The sequence below is a fragment of the Eumetopias jubatus genome, unplaced genomic scaffold, assembly GCF_037043125.1.
Source record: "Eumetopias jubatus isolate StellerSeaLion01/CBP00866 unplaced genomic scaffold, mEumJub1_p1.0 scaffold_13, whole genome shotgun sequence".
Classification (NCBI taxonomy): domain Eukaryota; kingdom Metazoa; phylum Chordata; class Mammalia; order Carnivora; family Otariidae; genus Eumetopias; species Eumetopias jubatus.
This window is the reverse complement of record NW_028274819.1, coordinates 11251635-11268941: the sequence shown is the minus strand read 5'-3', so window position 1 is coordinate 11268941 and position 17307 is coordinate 11251635. Positions and strand designations below refer to the sequence as shown.

At 41.3% G+C, this 17307-nt stretch overlaps 1 pseudogene; it reads right to left on the bottom strand.

Moving 5' to 3' along the window:
- Window positions 1–238: 238 nt before the first annotated feature.
- On the bottom strand, window positions 239–838 carry LOC114220508 (peroxiredoxin-1 pseudogene; annotated as a pseudogene).
- Window positions 839–17307: the final 16469 nt, after the last annotated feature.

Genomic DNA, 17307 nt, shown 5'->3' with positions numbered 1-17307 from the left:
ACCAAAAGTGATGCCCTGCTACTGTACATAACAGCTGACCTGCCCCATAACAGCTCAGGTCCTTCTCTCCAGAGGAAGGAAGCCTCACCTCCCCAACCCCTGCAGGAGAGACCTGTCCTGTCCCCATACCACATCTGCACAGAGTCTAAAGTCTTATGTTCTAGACATGACAATAGTACAAAAGAGATTTTGTTTTCATGGCCGCCCACTGCAGCCCAGCCCTAAAATGACCCAGTGCTCATTTCTGCTTAGAGAAATACTCGTTGCTCTTCTGCACGGCAGGCTTGATGGTATCACTGCCAGGCTTCCAGCCAGCTGGGCACACTTCCCCATGCTTGTCAGTAAACTGGAAGGCCTGAACCAGTCGCAGAGTCTCATCCACAGAGCAGCCGACAGGAAGGTCATTTACCGTGATCTGCCTAAGGATACCTTTATCATCAATGATAAAGAGGCCCCCGAGCGAGATGCCTTCATCAGCCTTTAAGACCCCATCGTCCTGAGCAATGGTACGCTTGGGGTCTGATACCAAGGGAATGTTCGTAGGTCCCAATCCCCCTTGTTTCTTGGGTGTGTTGATCCATGCCAGGTGACAGAAATGAGAATCCACAGAAGCACCAATCACTCGGCAGTTGAGTTTTTTAAATTCTTTTGCCTGTCACTGAAAGCAGTGATCTCCATGGGGCACACAAACGTGAAGTCAAGAGGGTAGAAGAAGAACACAGTGTATTTTCCTTTGTAGTCAGATAGGTTGAGGTCTTTGAACTGGCCATCTGGCATAACAGCCATGGCTTTGAAGTTGGGGGGCAGGATCCCCAATTCTGGCATTTCCTAAAGACATCTTGCTATCAGCAGCTCTGAGAACAAAAACACAGAAGACAAGGCAGGAAGAAGACACCAACCTACACTATTTTTGAGAGAACCTTCAGGCTTGAATTTCTCCACACTCCGTTTCAAAGGAAATAACTTCCTTTGGATTTGGATACCTCCTGTTCTGTGGTCAGCTACTCCCCATTCCCAGGCCAAAAAAAAAAAAAAAAATCCCTAAATCATAGCTCTGGTGCTGGGGTATAGGAAAAATGACACATTTCTTTATATGTGACACTGCTACTTCAGGAGCTAAGTGTTCAGTGAAGGAGGGTAACAACCCAGGTCCCCTCAGCTTGCCTCTCATGGTATGGAACCCAACTCATGAGCTGGAGGAGGGCAGTCAGGACCCAGCATTCTCAGCAGTGTTGTGCCCAAAGAAGAGCCATAAGTGGGGTTGAGAAGAAAGAAGGAGGCCATGTTTCAGGTACATTCACCCGGAACTTAGCCTCACAACAGGTAGTGGGGGCAGGGTGAGAAGTGTTGACGCCCTGCCCCTCTCAGAAAGACAGCCCTCTGAGTGGGAGCAGGGGGAAGGCTGAAGAAGCAGGTTTAGATTTAAATATCGCAGATTCTTGCTTTTTCCCCATGTTTTAGTTGATTTGCCTCCAATAAATACTATTCATTGACTTTATGACCATTTATAGACACATGAAATGCTTTTAAAGAATTTTTACCAGTTTGCCTGAGGATAGCTCCGTAAACCTCCTCACACTCTCAGGCTGTAAGTAGAACCTCTAAACCACTTTTTAAGTAGGATTTTACTACCATTATGTATTTCGTTGATCTTATGTTTATGAAGCAGGAGAGTGAGGTTCTTGTCTCATGGAGTCAAAGAATGAATCTTGTGGACAAAGGAGAGTGAGTGAAGTGAGAGAGTTTTGTTGAGCAAGGATGCAAATAGAGCTCTCAGGAGTGAGAGAGTTCCCCACTGGGTTGCCAACATGGGCCTCCACTGATGGTCTTTTATTTAGAACAGACCACAGAGCCTGTGGCCGTAACATTCTTGTGATGTCTTTGGTTTGAGGAAGGACTGGTGATAACATCTTTAATGGCTGACCTCTTCTTTGGGGTCTGTTTATAATGGGACTGCCATTAAAAAAACCCACCTCTGAAGCCCAAGGCAGGACGGGCTGGTTTGTTCCCTTATTTCTGGTTTCCTTACCCCTCAGCATTTCTGGGATTTTCAGTGAGCCTGATCACATGGCCCCCTACACGAGTCTAGTCATGTAGTACCCTACCTCTCGCTCCCCATCTAGCCTCTCCTGTCTCTTACTCATTTATACTATGGTAGTATTTGTTAAATATTAATAACATGCTATTACTCTTGGTATATTTTATATTAAATCTCATTAAATTCATTAAGTGGATAATTCATTGAATCTCAACAATCCTACTTCATAACTTTTAATCAACTTTTTGCTTTTTTTTATTGAGTAAACGTGCACCCTGAGGTACAGACAAGTAACACATACCAGGTCACAAAACTAATATGAGATGAGCATAGCCCCCTGGCTCCAGTGTCCACATCCTTAAGCATTGTTCTAAAAATAAACCTCGTCGTGCACAGCTCTCCAGTTTTGTTGAGTGAAACTTGGAGGACACATTCCCAAGTAAGGAATTAATGAAATAAAGTAGAAGAATAATATTTTGGGTCTTTAAACTTCTTGTCAATTTTTCTTTTTTTTTAATTTTCTTTTTTCTTTTTTTTAAAGATTTTATTTATTTATTTGACACAGAGAGACACAGCGAGAGCAGGAACACAAGCAGGGGGAGTGGGAGAGGGAGAAGCAGGCTTCCCGCGGAGCAGGGAACCCGATGCGGGGCTCGATCCCAGGACCCTGGGATCATGACCTGAGCCGAAGGCAGACGCTTAGCGACTGAGCCACCCAGGCGCCCCTCTTGTCAATTTTTCTAAAGGAAAGATAAGGAAAGAAGAGGAGAGGAGGAAGGAGGGAAGGAAGGAAGGAAGGAGGGAAGGAAGGAGGGAGGACAGAGGACGGACTGTGCTCATCACTCTGGTGCCAACATTGTCTGGTTCTATGTATTGCACTGCAGCCTCAGAGAAAAGTTAAGATGTGAAGACAATTTGAAACACTCTATATTTTAACTAATCTAAAGCAAGCAAGACTGTCTACATTCTGAATTCACTTTTGATAAAAAGAACAGAGTAGAGCAATTTAGCCCACTGAAGGGTCTGGAAGGCATACTTCTCACTGTTCGCTTGCGTGCTTCAGGATCTGATGGGAGATTTTTATCACCTCCTAGGAGCACTTCTCTCTGCTGACTTCATTCATCATCCATTTGCTCCACATGCACAACCAGACTTCTAATAAGTGTCAGAATTGATCTTGGTCATTCTGTACATCACAGTAATTAAAAAGGCTCCTTAGCTTTGAAGGACTCAGAGTATAGTTCTGTTCCTTCTTTCCCCCTGCCTGGGAAAGAATGCTTGAATGATAAAAACACTAATTCTCCCCAGTTTGTGGTCCAAAAATACGTTACTGGAGCAATGCCACCTTCTTCTGCCACCCCTGCAGAGTATACAGTTACTCAAAGTCTATTTCCTACTCAGTAGTCCGATGAGACGAAAACTTGCCCATAATCATTTTTATTACAGATAGCCCTACGGGGGGCTCCAGGGTGGCTTAGTCGGTTCAGCATCTGCTTTCAGCTCAGGTCATGATCCTGGGTCCTGGGATGGAGCACTGAGCACCTATCAGGCTCCCTGCTCAACGGGGAGCCTGCTTCTCCCTCTCTCTCTGCCATCCCTCCTCCCCTTGTGCTCTCTGGCTCTCTCTATCTCTCTGTCAAATAAACAAATAAAATGTTTAAAACAAATAGCCCTACTGCAAGGATCCCCTGGGAAACATAGCCAAGAGAAAGCTTATTTACGAGAAAGGGCAATTCCCTCAGGAAAGCAGGAGTAAGGCTACAGGAAAGGGAGGACGGAGAGAAGGGAGGGGAAATACAGAGGCTCAGAGCACATCTCAGAGCTAGCCCCTGCTACAGGAAGCAGGCATGGTTGCCCCAGAGCCCCACCCTGCCCAGTGTCTATCTCCAGAGTCAGGGGTCTGTTTCCACATCCCAGAATTTACCCAAGGACCCCCTCAGAGGCCCCAGATCAGGAAGAAAAGTGAAGAGTGGTGCGTACCTGGTTTGTTCCAGCATACAGAGGTGGGGGTCCGTGGTCTCCTGAGGTGTTGCTTCTATTCCGTGTCTGGCACAGACTGAGCCACCACATGGGGGAAAAGATCTACACTCTGATCTTTCTGATACTCCTCATTTGCTGTACTTCCACATCAAGGGGTTGTGATGTGTTTAGGCAAATGCTGTTAACGGTTGATACTTATCAAACTTCACTGCTCATAATTAGGAGCATTCTAGCCTATTCCTTATTCTCGCGGGTAGCTCTATTTGCCACTCCTTCTAATTCCGTGCCCCTCCAGTTTGCTGACTAAAGTTCTCTTCATTGTCCCACCATCAGTTCATTAAAATGGGTCCCTCTTCAGTAATCTCAGCCTCTTTCTGTGCCTCAGGTAGAGCACTTCCTCAGACACACCTGAGAAGGACCAGGGTACGGGTGAGTGTTGACAGCAATAGTTGTCGGTCTGGCCCCATGTCTCCTTTCTGTGCTTCAGAAGGAATTTACAGAAGTAAATATGGACAGATGGAATGGTAGAAACTCTTAGTGAAATAGGTTTTGTGCTGAGAACTTTAGGAACAATATCTCCTCAAATCCCTACGAGAAGACACTGAAGTACAGTTGACTCTTGAACGGTACAGGTTTGAACTTCCTGGGTCCACTTATACACAGATTTGGGTTTCTTTACAAATACAGTACAGTGCTAAAAATGAATTTCCTCCTCCTTAGGATTTTCTGAACATTTTCTTTTCTCGACCTTACTTTATAAGAATACAGTATATAATACATATAACATACAAAATATGTGTTAATCAACTGTTTATGTTAGTAAGGCTTCTGGTCAACTGTAGACTATTAGTAGTTAAGTTTTGGGGGAGTCAAAAGTTATACTTGGGTTTTTGACTGTGGGGGGTGGGGGGTCGGTACCCCTAACCTGTATTGTCCAAGGATCAACTGTATTATATTCCTGATTTTATACTTGAGAGTGCTGGGATTTAGAGAAAAATGGTTTCATCTTTCAGAGCACAGAGTTACTAATGATTAGTCTTTGGGCTCAACTCATTCTGTTTTTATTGTCTGTTTAAATGTTTGTTTATTTTTATTTGTTTTTTTAAAAAGATTTTATTTATTTATTTGAGAGAGAGAGAGAGAGAGCAAGTGAGTGAGTAGGGGAGGAGCAGAGGGACAGGGGAGAGAGAGTCCCAAGCAGACTCTGCACTGAGTGGAGAACCTGACGTGGGGCTTGATCCCACGATCATGAGATCATGACCTGAGCCAAAACCAAGGGTCAGATGCTCAACTGACTGAGCCACCCAGGCACCCCTGTCCTTTTTTATTTTTTAAACTAAGCATGAGTTACATCTTTCCTCCCTCCCTCCCTCGCTTCCTTCCTCCCTCCCTCCCTCGCTTCCTTCCTCCCTCCCTCCCTCGCTTCCTCCCTCCCTCCCTTCCTTCCTTCCTTCTCTCCTCCTCCTCCTTTTCTCCATCCCCCCTCTCATTTTTGCATGCACAGGAATTTTTAGTTTAAAAATAGACATCATAGTTTTCTGTATTCTATATTCTGTTGTGTTCTCACGGCTGTTGGTGTCTGGTAGTAGAGAGCAATTGCAATCACATGGACTCAAATGTTGGACACTATCTCTTCTGCAATATGCAGAAGCTTATATTTATTCTCACCATTTTTTCCCCTGGCTACCTTATGGGTCTCCTCTCCATCTGTGTACTTCAGTGGTCAACCTATCATTTGGAAAGAGAGTATAAATTCAGCTCACGTTGCATGAAGCTTGAGAAACTCATGCAATAAAAGAATCAACAATCTAACAATCCTTACCAGAAACAGTTCTGCCTTTCAATGATAGGCACCTCTTCAATATTGCCTGAGATCTCCTGACTTCATGTCTATTTCTGAAGGAATAGTCATCGGATAAGTCCCCCTCAGCACTCCATAAATTTCCATTTTTTTCTTCCTTGCATATTGCGTATTTTCTAATGCAAAATTTGTTGCCATCCATCTCTTTGTTTCTCTGTACCCAATTTTTTTTCCTCTGGCAACTGTTAAGATTTTCTGATTTTGGGCTTTCCAAAAATTAATTATTATAGGCCTTGATGTGGTCACCTGTACATTTTATGCTGCTTGGACTATCTTGCATTGAGTCAGTGGGCTCCTGGTTTTCACCAACTTTAGAAAGTTTTCTGCTAGGACACTTGGGCGGCTCAGTCAGTGAAGTGTCTGCCTTCAGCTCAGGTCATGATCCCAGGGGTCCTGGGATTGAGTCCTGTGCTGGGGCTCAGTGGGAGCCTGCGTCACCCTCTGCCTGCCATTCCCCCTGCTGCTGCTCTCTCTCTCTCTGACAAATAAATAAAGAAAAGAAAATAAAAAATGTTTCTGCCATAATTTTTTCAGTGTTTTTCTGTTCTTCACCTTCATTTGGTCTTCTTATGTGACTTCTTATGTGTCAAATTGCCTGGTGTTCTTTCACAAATTACTGAAGTGCTGATTATTTATTTATTTATTTTTAAGGTTTTATTTTTGAGGGAAGGAAGGGCAGGGAGAGAGAGAGAATCTCAAGCAGATTCCCCGCTGAGGGCAGAGCCTAATGCGGGGCTTGATCTCACAACTCTGAGATCATGACCTGAGCTGAAACCAAGAGTCAGGAGGCTTAACCGATTGAGCCACCCAGGCACTCCAGTGTCGATTATTTATTTTAAAGTGTTTTTTTCTCTGTGCTTCAGGTTGTGTATTTTCTGTTGTTATGCCATCACATTCACTAACTTGCCCTCTGCTATGTGTAATCTGCTCTTAATCCCCTCCATTGAAGTTCTCATTCCCAATACTGTTATGTTTTATCTCTAGAAGTTTCATTTTTTAAAAAAACTGTATTTCATTTCAATATTCCTTATGGTCATGTTTATGTTAATCTTTGAACATATTTATAATAGCTGCTTGAAGTCTTTGTCACATAATGACATCATCTCTTTCATTTATGGGTCCATTTCAATTAATTAACTTTTTCTAGTTGTAGGTCACAACCTCCATCTTTGTGTCATGTCTGGAAATTTTGAATTTTTGATTGGATAGTGAATATTGTGAATGCTTCTTGGAGTGACCACATTTTGTTTCCTTCTTTTACATAATGTTGGTCCTTGTTGCCTTGGGCATTTGTATTATGTATAGATCAGCTTGATATTTTCAGTTTGTTTTTATGCTTACTTAGTATGGATCTCAAGTGGCCTTATGCTGGTAAACTTTATCCCTTTTACTAAGGCATGATCTTTTTGTTGTTCTCTGCTAAATGTGCTGAGTGAGTACAAAGGGCCGCCACTGCAGGTCAAGTGTCCCTCCCCCTTAGATGAGCTCTAGGAATCACTGGGTTTACTGGTTTCAACTTGTCCTTTGTCCAGAATTGAGGAGTGTTGCACTGTACTTCATGATTTACCATATAACAAAGACTGAGGGACTCCTGAGCAGATTTCTAGAATGTATTTTCCACCTAGCTTCCTCTTTTCCTGAGCTTTTCCCTGCCATTTCTAAATCACACAGGCCTCCCTGAACTAAGGTCTCTGTCTTTTCAAATCAATAAAGAAGCCATGCTTTCATTTGTTCTTGCCTTCTTCACTGGGGACTGGACTACTCCTCCAGGCATAAAGCCCGAGGGTAGGGCTCATCTTACTTGTTTTCATTCTCTCAGAAATGAAATCCTTGTGCTCCCTGTTATACAGTGTCTGGAAAGAATTCTTTCATAAATTCTACCCATTTTCCTATTTGTTCTATTAGGAGAGCAATCCAGGTGTCTGTTACTCTATAAAGTTTGGTTTCATATTGGTTTTATTTTCTTATTTTCTATTGAGGCTGAATATCTATTTTTCATGTGCTTACTGGACACTTAAACTTTTGCTAGTGTCTATTTACGTCTAATCTATTTTCCCCACTGTTTTGTCTCCTTGACTCACTGATTTGTAGGAGACACTTACGCATGTGGAAGTAAGTCTTTTGCTGATTATAATTGTGGCAGATATCTTCTATCACTTGATAGCTTGCCCTTTACATAACTTCATGATAACTTTGATGAAGAAATTTATATCTAATCCAGGCAATTCACATTGATATTGTGGTACTCTCTAATTCCCAGAACTATTCAAATTTTGTTAATAGTGCAATACTTTCCTTTATAGCAAAATGAACCAGTAAAGAATCATACACCCATTTAGTTCCCTATCTCTTTGGTCCCCTCAGTCTGGAATAGTTTTGTATTTTCTTTGCTATGATTTTGATGGTTTTGAAGATTCCAAGCTAGCTGTTTTATAGAATGTTTCTCAGCGTGGAGTCGTCTGACGTCTCATCGTGATAGAATTGGGGTATGCATTAGACGAGGATGGGACAGAAAGGCGGTGTGGTTTTTCTGTTGCATCTTTTGGGTGGTGCATGATTTTGACTCATCACTTTACTGATGATGCTCTGAATTTTCCTTTAATGTTTACTTCTATATTTACTCTGATGATGTTTATCAAAGGCCAGTAAATTTTCCTTTAAAAATGTGGTATGTAATCTTTTATGAATGGATGCTTTCAAACGTTATACAGCTAATCTGTAGCAGGAATTTAGATGGGAAAACAGGTGGGTTTAAGTAGACCCACCTAAAAACGGCAAATGTTCATGCCCAGATGGAATGTTCCTTCTGAAGCAAAGTAATTTCCCTCATCTAGAAATCTTGTTGGGCTCTATTCATATAGTCACCAGCAAGAAATCTGAATTTGAGTGGGTTCTTGATCAGAAACAACCGTTAAAATATTTATAAAATGCAATTGTGCAGGCATTCCTCCTCTGTCCTTATGATCCAACCGCTCAGATAATACTAGAGGTATATCTGCAACCAGAACACAGACTGGGACCTTGAGAAAAAAATCAGATAGGTCTATCCAGAGAAGACCCCCTGAGTTTGGGTCTTATAAACTGCCCGAGGCAATTTCTCTTTGGACTCCATTTGCTAGACAACTGGCTTGTTACTCAGTTGATTAAAACTGCTTCTACAAAGAAAGGGTAGAAATATTTGATGATTTCTGGGATGCCTTGGTGGCTCAGTCGGTTAAGCATCTGCCTTTGACTCCGGTCGTGTTCCCAGGATCCTGGGATTGAGTCCCATATTGGACTCCTTGCTCAACGGGCAGCCTGCTTCTCCCTCTGCCTGCTGCTCCCCCTGCTTGTGTTCTCTCTCTTTGACAAATAAATAAATAAAATCTTTAAAAAAAAGAGAAATATTGGATGATTTCAGACAGACAGAGAGGAAGCAGCACAGAAAAGCTCATTCATAATGTGATCAGGTTGCTTCATAACATAGGCAAGGGAAAAGCCCTCTGAGAACCTCCTTGTCCCACTGTTCTGATCTGAATCCTAAAATTCTCTCCTATTGATGGAAAAGCAGGTCACATAGTTTACTGATGGGAATTCCCGGGTTAATGACTGCACTGCTGTCTGGAAGACAATAAAATCTGGATGGAGTTAGACGGAGTATTTCAGAGGTGATAGTAACTTATTCAGCCGTAAAAGACAAGTCTGGCTCATGCCTCACAGGGGTGTGTGGGGTGGGAGAGGGGGTTAGCAGGAAGGCTTTCGAGGTGATCAGGAATATTGGCCCCCGATGGCTAGACAATAAGGATCATTCCCATGTGAGGCAGTCAGTTATAGAAATTTGTAGAAATTTAGAGGAAGAATTGGTTTGGTTCATATAGGTGCACCCCCCCAAAGAAAATAAAATGAAACAACAAAAGCAGCTTCTGGCTCAGAAGATTAGAATACAGGGGTTGATGCCTTAGTCTAATGCAGAGATTCAATAAATGAAAAGGCTGTGGGTGCTCAGTCATGCACCAATAGCCAGAGAGAGGATACATTCCCCTCTAGTGCAATAAAAAGGCAAGTGCACTGCGTCGGACCCCTCCTGGTAGCCCCCAAGAGCTAAGAGTGACTGACACCTATTCTACTCTTGACTTCCCTGTCCTATAAAAGGAGCAACCTGATAATGTAAAATTAATGAGTGGGAACAATGAGCTCTTGATCAGTTTAGATACTGAGAATATATTGATGCTGGTCAAGTGTATATTTTAATGCTAACCTATGGAAAATAATTGACAAGGCAGTTTAGTGTTATACTGACCAACTGTATTTCTCATCAACCTCAGAGCAGTGCGTGCCTGTGAAATTGGAATGAACAACTGAAACATCTGTTATGCAAAATGTTTTCCTTATTGTTCTACTTTTGCAGAGAGATTTTCATGGTTGGGAGAAGATCTTGTTTTCAACTATATTTCTCCAACAGGAGTAAAATATGACATGCCCTCCTGAGAACATCAGGAAAGGTAAGACCCGAGACAAATGACAGGTCATTGCCAGCCATGATTTTCTCTCTCAGGTTCATTGGGTGTTCCTTACCTGTAGGTTCTTCTCCAGAAGAATAACTGGGGGTTTTGAGAAGGTTGCCAGGGATTATGTCATTGGTGATGAGGCCAAAATGGAGTTCTAAAAGACTAAGAGAGAATTCCTAAGACAGTGTAACTTCTGCAAGGACTATTCCCTGTATTCTTCTCATGTCATGATTCTTCTGTGGACAAATTGGCTTCTGATTCTCAAAATGTCAATTTTTCCAATACTGATATTTTCCCTCATGTAACCCATTATTGACTTCTTGGACAACTGGTAGACAGGGAGGAAAATATGTCAGGCTCTGGGGATAAACATTTGTAGGTTGTGATAAAGGTCTGAATGTTTCAAAATAAAAGATAAAAGAGTATCTCACAGAGAGTCCATGTCTTAACCCATCTTAGCACCTTAACAGGAGGAAGTAGAGGCTGGAGGGTGCCTGTGAGCATGTTGCATAATTATTTCTTTACACAACAGGAGAACTCAGTTTCGAAGGAAAAAAACCTAGTGTAATGAGAGAAATATCCAGCTGCCTCATCATATAGTGCCCCAAAGAACCCAGCGTACTGCTTCCTAGGGAAAGCTCTGTGATAGGATCCAAACCAATGCCTTACGGAGCTATCATCCAATGACCCTGGTGGAATGGGAAGTTTATGGGACAAGGCATGAATCCCTTTCCTGTTGTCTTGCGCGTATGGCAAATCTTCTCCATTTGTTCCTGTTAGAAAATAAGTTTAGCCCCAGGCCAATTTCTGGGGCTTATCCAAATTCTCTTTTTTGAGCTGCGATTTTGAAATTTTGTCCAGTAGGGGATACCTCTTAGGAACAGATTATTCCTTTAAGTAAAGATTACTGCATTGAGAGCATCAATTGAGAAGGCTAAACCCCTTTCTGAAACATTTCTAATTTGGTAGAGAACATTAATGTTACTATCTTGCTGCAGATTTAATGTTGCAAGTTTAAAGCTACAACCAATCCTTTTAGACTGTGTTTTAAAAAGATCTCAGTTACTTATTTCCAGTTAGCATTAGACCTTTTCCATAAAAATAATAGAAAACTGGCAAAGATACTTGCCTCACAGCTGTTTTGGTAGCCAATATAAGCATCCCAGGGGTCTTCCCGAGAGAAGTATGAATCTCGGGGTGCTTACTTACGTTGGTTAGCTAATGTGCGATTTTCCCTTTCACAGTCTTCCTCAATATTTGTAGAAAGATAACTAGTTTGGAATTCTTGTACTGATTTAAGACCTTTCATCTAAGAGGGAGGCCAAATTCAAAAATTAGTTTCTGTAAGATTCTGGAATGTTCCTTCTGAAGCAAAGTAATTTCCCTCATCTAGAAATGTTTTTGGGCTCTATTCACATAGTCACCAGCAACAAATCTGAATTTGAGTGGGTTCTTGATCAGAAACAACCATTAAAAATATTTATAAAAAGCAATTGTGCAGGCATTGTATATTTTCTGTATATTTTCACTACCCTTGTTGTAGAGTAAGATTGTTCTAAGAATTGTGTTTGGCCTTTGTGGAAATAGTGCAAGAGAATGAAAAGAATACAAACTTTACACCCAGAAACTTCTGGTCAAGTTCTACAAAAGGGAACAGCAAAATCATGTCTGTTGCTTCATTGTTGAATTGTGAGGAGTTCTAAATACTAAGATCAAGGCGATTTGAAAGCTGCAAATACGGGTGTTTTCAAGAGAGAATGCTGATGATCTGATACAGGAAGGTATATTTTATTCAAACTGTTCTGTTTGAGAATACAAAAATAAAGGAAGGATTTTAAAAAACTGAGCACACAATTGGATGTGTGGCAGCTTAGTAGCAAGGATAGGAGCAAATACAGAATATCAGTATACAACCACTCCTAACTGGTGTTACAGCAACCTGCTGAACATCCTGAGGAAACAGTAGGTAACAAAGAGGATTATTCAAACTTGCAGTTTGATCAGTGTAAGGAAGGAAAAATTCTTCCTCTACCCTTCAGATTCTTCCAGCTGGACTAAGAATGCAATCTACATGACACAGATTAACAGGAGGAAAAAACCCAAATTTTTACTGCGTGCACATGGAGGCTTGAAAATAAAATTGAGACCTAAAGAAATGACCAAGGAAGGCAGTTTTTATACTTTTTAGACAAACAGACAATAGATCTTTGAGGAATTGACATGACGAAGAAAATCGAACTTTGCAAGCTTCAGTTAGTAAGAAATTCTAAACAGAATTTGGGCTAGGGTAGTAAATTAGTAAAAAGTAACAAGTGTTGTTTTTATAGCCTTCCTGGCTCTAAGTTTTCTACCTTTGGTGATAACGATGTCTCTGTCCCTCTTGGTATGAGAGGGTACCTTTCACATGAGAGATTTATTTCCTGTTTTCAAGGGCAACAGAGGAGGGTCTGAGTGTCCTTCTTGCATGGGCTGTCTCTTAAGTACTTTTATTTAAAATAATGTATTGGGGTGCCTGGGTGGCTCTGTTGGTTAAGCGTCTGACTCTTGATTTCAGCTCAGGTCGTGAGATTGAGCCCCGTGTCGGGCTCCACGCTGAGCATGGAGCCTGCCTAGGATTCTCTTTCTCCCTCTTGCTCTGCCCCTCTTCTCCTCCCCCACCCCCCCCACCCACTTGTGCTCTCTCTCTCAAAAAATCAATCAATTAATCAATCAAACAATAGGTCAAAGTGGTGCATTTTGGGGCAGCCTACCCTTGGTCTCTATATCAGCTATGAGGTGGTACATGCCAGATAAATTAACTGATGAGGTGGTACATAGTAGATAAAGATGCTTATCGTGTTGATAAGGAAAAAGGACATCGGTAAAACAATTGTTTTTGCCTTAGCTGGCAAGCAACCGCCTTAAGAACTTATGATCTTTGTTTATCAGCAGATTAATGAGAACTGTAGGGGTTCAGAACTAGTCACCTCAAGATGTCCATTCTGGCATGCGGACTATTTCAAGCTTTGAACAAGCAAGGCCCAAATCACTCAGAAAAAAAATTCTGACCTTCACCTTAACTACCTGAAAGAATTTAGATAAAGGACTTGCTCCAGGAAGAAAACTATCACCATAGATAATTACAGTGTCATATGAGCTAGGGGTGGTGTACAGAGAGAAATTTAGCAAAGTCTGTTTGTTGAAATCCCTCTATGTCCCATTGCTTCTGTGTGGCCTAGCAAACTTTTTTCTTTTCTTTTCTTTTTCTTTTCACCAGACATTTACTCCTTTACATCTTCCTGTGAATTACTTTACTTCCCTTTGGAATCTGAGATCCCATACCCCTCTCCTCAAGTTTAGGATGGCATATATACCTCATTCTGTCTGACTGTCTTTGGAGTTTCCATGTCTCTGGATTTCCTGTACATATGTAATTAAATTTGATTTTCTCCTGTTCATCTGTTTCACATCAATTTAATTCATAGACCAGCCAGAAGAATCTTGAAGGATAGTGAAAAATTTTCCTCCCAACAGAACTTTGTAGTTATATGTTTAGTTTCCTTCCTTTGAACATTAATGGAGAACTTTTCCTATTGCATTTGGGAGAAACTGCCATTTTTCTAGTTGACACAAAGGAGCTACATTATCTACTTCTTATTCCTGCTATTTTGTCACTAGATCTTTGGAATACAGAGATTTCTTTAGCAGGTTTCCCTAAAACCCATAGACCTTGCTGCTTTCCTAAACTACTGTCATTTAGGCCCTCTGAATAATCTTAATTTAGGCCCCCCTAATAACTCTATCCCTGTTAGGTCTATTAGATCGGGATATACTTTGTAAATGGAATATCACCATTTTCCATGGCTCAGATGGATTACCTTTAGATATCTCAGAATGTATATCAGAAGAAAGGGTATGTTTCTCTATAGGATCTCCTAGCTCTAGATTCTAGATTACTTATACCAATTTTGTCTAATCTACTAGAAAAGTCCTTATTACATTATGCATTACAAGAAATACTGGTACAGACTGTTGAACCACTAAAAGTTACCATGGATCCTAAAAACCAACTAACAACAAAATTTGATTCCTTCAGTAACCCAAAACAAGAAGCCACATCTGGTTTAGAATGAATTGCATAGGATCTAAAACAAAGAAGGTTGAACATATCTCAGACAAGACTGTTTAATACCCCTGTCGACTAGCAAAGACACCTCATGGGTAAAACTGCTCTTGCTCAGGATCTCATAGCTGTGAATAAGATTATCTCTTGCATTTTAATAAATGACTTCCAACCAGAAAATTATTCTTTCCTCCTATTTCTTCAGATCCTATTTATTTCATAGTGGTAGAGCTCCACTCTACTTCCATTAGAATTCCTGTGTGTGAAAAGTTTGCTTTCACTTGGGAAAAGCAAAACTCCACCTAGGCAGCCATACCTCAGGGCACCTGCACACACCTCTCAGGTTGTAAATCAAGACTTGAACCATAATTTAAGGTAAATCCTACTCTTTTTCAATATATGGGTGATTTAATCTTTTGCTCGTCCTCCAGAAAATTGTCACTAGAAGGCTCTCTTTATCTTCATCTAAAACTTGCCCCAAAAGCTTATTCCAAATATACAAATTTTCTAACATTAGACTTACTTAGGGCATGGCACCTCCAAGACAAGCAGATATCAACAGACCATTAATGGGGCATCTACTTTTTCTCAACAAACTTCCAAGAAAGAGCATAGGGTTTTTTGGATGGCCATAAGATATTGTCATCTGTAGGTCCCACATTTCTCTGAAATAGCCTCCACTCTTCCCTGGCCAAAGTTGAGGTCCTCAAATTTCTCCCTAAGATTCCACTCCTGATGTTACCTCTCTGCCTATTTCAGGACTACTGTAATGGTGAATAAAAACATTTAGAATTTTCCCTGTTGCCACATGGAAATGGAAGACCTCTCTCTTCCCCTCTTTTTTAAAATCATGTCCTTGAGAAACCTAGTATTTGTGAATCCTTTCTATGTTCCTTTGATATGTATGTGAATTTTTTTTTTTTTTTTTGGCTAAATAGACCTCTCACCAGCATTACAACTCAGGAATGTTTTTCTTAAGGGCCTAGAGCCACCTCTTTGAAATGTAAACAATAAGAAAGATAGCATCACCATTTCTTTGTCACTGTGGGAGTTTGGCTTAGTACCTTGCTCCCAACTGTAACCATCTGCTTGCCATAGGGATACCAGGTGCTTTATTATTCCTTCACACACAGACACCTAGCACAGATGGCTATTCCCATGGCTAGATAAATTTAGGATGAAATATAAAAGAATGTACGTACTATCAAATGGGCCGCCATGAGGTCAATTGCCATTATTCTTGGGAACATGTATCTAAATGATTGTATCTGCTTAGCTGTCTAAAAATCCCTTTTGAGGATTAGCTATCGCTTGTTGAGGAAATATGATTAAAAACAAAATGTGCTCCCAACCCAGAAAAATCCACAAAGGAAAAAGAGAAACAAAACCATTTCATCATTGAGTAAGCATTAAGCCAGAAGGTGATGTGATTAATAAATTTCTCCTGAGTGCCTGTCAATCATATAAGTCATGTCACATTTATATGACAATGTAGGCCCTACAACAATTTTTACATCTTCCCAAATAATGTTTCTCCGATGCAAGATACAAAGACACACATGGCCATCATCTAGTCTGTCAGGAGGCAGTTTTGCAACCTAGTGAGAGCTGCCTGTTGGAGCTGGACTCCTACCCTCCACAGAAACTGGGAGGTAGAGGCACTGTCTTGATGACTATATTTCAAAGAGATGGTCCCAGGTCATTGAGAAGGACATTCCTGGGTCTTTAAAACTATCAAGAGATGTGTTTAGCTTTTCAAGATGATGCTGGAAGGCTAGGTACAGGGACCCAGATTGGGTCCTGCAAGACCAACCAAGAAGGTCTTTGGCTTCTCGGAGGGTGGAAATCAAATGTGAGCCAGCAGGAAGTGACCACAGAGTTTACTGAAGATGTAGAGAGAGCAGGTAAAGAGCACAGCCAGGACACTCAGGAAGAAACGGAGCATGAGTCTCATCTTTCTTAAGGGTCTGGGGTTTTTTATTGGATGGAGTTCTGGTGTACATGTCCTTTCAGGCATCCAGGAACTGGTTGGAACAAAGATGAGGGCCCAAGTGTCATTCCTTAGAGCCAGGGGGCCTTGGCATTGAGATGTTTAATGCCAGTAGTCTGGAATACACATATGATGGCTTTGTCTGGTCATTCCTTAGATGTAATCTATTCTAGAGAAATCATTAACTCCTTGTCCCTTACCAGAAGTACATACGTTCTTTGCATTCTGAGGCATGTACAGAGTGGGGTGGAGGTGCGGGTCCTAGCAAGAATAGAAGCAGGAAAAGGAGGAAAAAGGAGATTTTTATGGAGTTCTTCAGTTTCCCTGTCTCAAAAAGATGTACATACATTTCAAAGAGACAGAGAAAGAACTTACCAGTTTTCTAAAGTAAGTATTACAAGAAAGGGAGGGAGAGGAAAGTCTTTTCTCTCATTTTCAACAGGGCAAATTAATCCTTCTATTTTTAACTTGTATTTGCTCTCACAGATGTACTTGGTACATGGGCTTATGCTTATTCAAGGTAACATTGAAAAATGTGTGAAGGGGAGTGGGAGACATAGGCTTCCAGTTCTGGCATGAATAAGTCACAGTGGTGAGAGGTGGAGCATAGGGAATATAGTCAATGGTGTTATAATCATGTATTGTGACAGGTGGTAGCTACGCATGTGGTCAGCACTGCCTAACATTATAGGGGCCAAAGTCAGGTCACCCCCAAAATGTACCACAACAGTATATTGATTATTTTGAATCCAAGCAACTTCGTAAACAGTTCTTGCCAGGACACTCAGAACTTCCTCTGTCCCTCTGAAAGCAGGAAACAAATCTCCCATATGGAAAAATACCCTCTAG